The sequence below is a fragment of the Netta rufina genome, assembly GCF_964035555.1.
Source record: "Netta rufina genome assembly, chromosome: 17".
Lineage (NCBI taxonomy): Eukaryota > Metazoa > Chordata > Aves > Anseriformes > Anatidae > Netta > Netta rufina.
In genome coordinates, this window is record NC_140141.1 from 8,657,737 (window position 1) to 8,662,477 (window position 4,741).

Sequence of the window (4,741 nt, forward strand, 5' to 3'; positions counted from 1 at the left end):
CTTCATCACTTCTAAATGAAACGCCTTCAACCTCTAACGCCACTTGTCTTTGGCAGGACCCTTGTTCCAGACAAACTTGACATTTTGACAGCATCTTTACATTCACTTTCCCTGAGCAAATGCACTCTACAAAGTTGAATTTTTGGAGTGGGGAGAAAATCTTTCTCTGAGTAAACATCTACACACTGCATGGAATTGCATGTCAAGCCACTCAATAAAACCACCTGGCCTGCCAGGAAGAAGCTTGATAAATCTTTGGTACAGACGTCTTCTCCCCCCTCCTTTAAATCCTGTAAAGAGTCCTCAAAATCTAGAGGAAGGTTTCCAAACTCACTGATCATCCTCCTTATCCTGCCAGCACCACGTTCACTTGTGCTTCACCCTCACTGCTCAGACAGCTGTCTTTGGAAACAAGGACCTGGAGAACACACACAGGGGAAAGCATTACAAAAAGCCACAGAGGTTGCTTTCCCTCTACCCTCACTACCAGAGCTTGAAGGACGTCGTGGTAGAGAGAGCGAGCGCTGTCTGCAAGCACCACCATTTTCACATCTTCTCTTCTTACAACAGCAGACAGCCCTGCAGGTACGACAGACCCGGGGATGACGTTTGCCACCTTGGTGACAGAGGCCACCAGCGCCGTGTCACTCTGCTGCTGCTCACTCACAGCTGCTCATTCTCTCCTAAGGAGAAAAGTCAGTTGAGGGACTTACTCTTACTTCACTCCCGACAGCCAAGGTGTCTGATTTATTATTATTTTTTTAATATATTCCTCCTCTCCCCAAGCTGGAGGCAGAAAACCTTCACGGCAAATCAAAGCCCACAGATATCAGGCTACTTTTCTTCTCCTTTACCTACGTAATGCCACGGACAGCCAGAGGCAGAAAGCTGCTGGTCCTCAGCAAGATGGATTTCCTTGTCTCTGACCAGTTCATTCCAGCTTGGAGGGAGAGATCCTCCTTTTAGCATCACATTACGTGGGGCTCATGCTCAGGTCCCTTCTGCGTCACACGAAATCCTCCTCTTCTGCTAGCATCTTTGCAGATCCTGTTGTTACATACAACATCCTGCACTAGCAAGAGATTAATTATCCTCTGTGAGTTACCATCTGTCAGCTGATCCCATTAACAAACCATTCCCATGTTTTCCACCTACTGCAAAGGAAAAAAACGCTCACAGTTCAGGCTTTTTTTTTTTTACTTGGGAATTGCAATCAGCATCTTATAGCCAACTGCCAAAGGCCAGCTGATTAATGGTAACTAACCACACAGAAATCTGGTCCCCTGCTCCGGACTGAGCCCTAGCCCATCCAGCTGGACAGAGACAAGAGGGTAACACTGGAGATTACATGCTGAGAGCTGCAGGTGAAGTTCTGACATAGCCGAAACCCTACAACAAAACTCTGCAGAAGATTAAATTGCCCTAAGACCTGGAACAGAAGCTAAGCTAAGGAAGCAGCAGGGGACCCCTAGCTGGGTCCCAGACACAGCTCAGTCTTCAGCAAACCACTCCTGTGCCTCTGCTTCCCCACCTGAGCAATCACACATCCTCTTCTGCTTTCCATAGAAACCTTTGAGATTTGCGTATCAAAAATACTATATGGGGAGTATCACTGCCAGGACAGACAGCAGCATGCGCTGGATACTCTTCACAGCACTGACCATGCAGGAAAGCAGGATGCTCTGGCACTGACTCTAGCTTCTCCTACCTGTCTTGCTCAGTAGCTATCAAGATTGCCACAGCAACAGGAAGACAGAGGAGAAAACTATTTCACTGGAATGTATTCGGTTGCTTTTTAGTGGATTGACATAAGGGTTCGTTTATAAATACATCAAGAGCATGTCAGTGTGAAATTGGAAATGAGAGTGGATGGCAGCACTGTGAGCAAAGCACACGGGGTGAGAAGATTAAACACACAGGTTAACCCGAACGAGTTACAGACTGAGACCTGGGGGAGAATGCAGAAGCTCAGCTCTCATCAACTCCACTGATCAAGCAACAGAAACCCTTCTCACTAACGCAAACTGCTTCGTGATTGCTTGCCTCCATGCTGTCACAGCCCTGACGAGCTTCTGCCTCCAGAAGGCCCGCTGTCAGCGAGCAGGGGCAGTGCTCGGCTGGGCTGCAAACGTCTGCTTTTCCCCTTGGGAAGGGAAAGCTCACGGTGCTGGTGCTTGCAGAAGGCTGCTCTGCTCCCAGCATTGCCACTGCCACATAACAAAACAGGAAACAAAGAGGGCCAGTGAGGTTGTGCTAGAGGCTGAGGTCTTCCCCAAAACAATTTAGGAGGCTCATTAAACCAGTTAACAGCACAAGAGCAGCTCTGACGGGACAAGCAAGCCACAGTACCTCCACTTTCCTTTGTAACAGCTTCCCAAAAGGCTTCAGCATTTAGCTGAAGAGATGAGTGGTAACTCAAAGGGTATGTTCAACTATTTGTTTCAACAGAAATCAATTATTATTCATCTACTTTCCTAAAAAAAAAATATATATATATATATATATATATATACACACAAACAAGAAACTCCACCTACCTTTTCATTTTATGATGCAAGCAGAACTGGAGCTGCATCCACGTGTCCTGATCCAACCACTCTCCAAATCCACGGCAAGCAGTGCAATAAATCTGTTCGCTTGGACACACTTCAGTCACCAGTTCCAAACAGGACTTAAATCAGCAAGTAAAAACCTTAAGACACCATTTTTAACCCTGATTTGCATTTGTAGCCATTTTAATTAAAGATCACTAGCTTCCATTAACTGGTAAAGCCATTAAATAAATAGGAAAGTCCTGAAGGCAATCACTGTCAAAAGAATTCTAACTCGATAAAAATAAGGAACATCAATAAAGTGAAAGGAAAAATGCATGTCTCATCACTTTCTGTTCAGATATTTTTTCCTCTCAGGATTTGGGACAGAATATGTGGATGAAAATTAGAATTAATGGAAAAATGACAAAGCTACCTCAGGCACAGGGGGCAAATTCAAGATTAAATAAATCAGTAGCTGTTTCTAGGGGGATTAAGTCCATCGGCTCTCAAGCCCTAAAATTGATTGGCTTTGCTTAAAGCCTTGCTATTTACTGTTCAGTCTTGTTTCCATGAGTTCAGACAGCTATCCTGCTCTGTGGTGGTGAATGGAGTGAAACCCAGCTGGTGGCCAGTCGCCAGTGGTGTTCCTCAGGGGTTGGTGTTGGGGCCCATCCTCTTTAATATCTTTATTGATGACTTGGATGAAGGAATTGAGTGCACCCTTAGTAAGTTTGCAGATGACACCAACCAAACTGGGGGGACGTGTCGACCGACTGGAGGGTAGGAAGGCCCTGCAGAGGGACCTGGGCAGGATGGGTCGATGGGCAGAGGCCAAGGGATGAGGATCAACACGGCTCAGAGCTGGGTCCTGCACTTTGGTCACACCAACCCCATGCAGTGCTGCAGGCTTGGGGCAGAGTGACTGAAAAGCTGAGCAGATGGAAAGGATCTGGGTGTGTTGGTTGATGCTCGCCTGAACATGAGCCAGCAGTGTGCCCAGGTGGGCAAGAATGCCAACAGCACCCCAGCTTGCTTCAGGAATAGTGCAGACAGCAGGAGCAGGGAGGTGATCGGCCCCCTGTACTCAGCTCTGGTGAGGCCGCACCAGTGCTGGGTTCAGCTTTGGGCCTCTCACTACCAGAAGGACATCGAGGGCCTGGAGCGTGGCCAGAGAAGGGCTGCGAAGCTGGGGAAGGGCCTGGGACAAAAGTCCTGTGAGGAGTGGCTGAGGGAACTGGGGGGGGTTTGGGCTGGAGAAGAGGAGGCTCAGGGGAGACCTCATTGCTGTCTGCAACTGCCTGAAAGGGAGGGGTGGGGAGCTGGGGGTCGGCCTCTGCTCACGGGTAACTGATAGGACCAGAGGGAATGGCCTCAAGCTGTGCCAGGGGAGGTTCAGGGTGGAAATGAGGAGACATTTCTGTCAGAAACAGCAGTCAGGCATCGGGACAGGTTGCCCAGGGAGGTGGTGGAGTCACTGTCCCTGGGGGTGTTCAAGGAGAGGTTGGACGTGGTGCTTGGGGACATGGGTGAGTGGGTGACATTGGTGGTAGGGGGGTGGTTGGACCAGCTGATCTTGGAAGGTCTCTTCCAACCTTAATGATTCTATGATTATGATTTTAAAATGTTCTTGACGCACATTTATTAACTAAACTGAAATCAAGAATATTTAAAAGTACTCCTGAATGGAGAGGAAGAATCTCAATGCCAGCACTGACTCCACTGCAAAGAAATAGTTTACATATAACACGGTATTTCAACAGTCCAAAAGTTTAAACTGATGTTAAACATTAAGGTTTATGAAAGAGTGGAATTATTTAACTGCATGAAATGCAATGTTTTAGTAACATCAGATTTCACTGAATTCATACAGGACACCTGCTTTTGCTTTCTGAACACTTATAAGCACACTAAATTTTGAGCCTTCGAACTGGACAAACTAAAACTAGGAACAGCAAACCTTAAACATCCATCGTTTCGTGTTTGCTATTTGCTTCTGTGGAACAAGAACCCAAAACGTTTTAATCTTTCTTCTTCTGAAAGGGGAAGAACCAGTTATTCACAAAAGGTCACAACAATTTCTTGCTCTTTTAGGTTTCATTTTTCTCAGTACCTCAATAGCATAAGAAAAATTGCAAACAAACAGGGCTTTTGTTGCTAATCACTTTGGCTCTTTACAAACTTCCAGACAAAGCACATGAGCTGAAAAA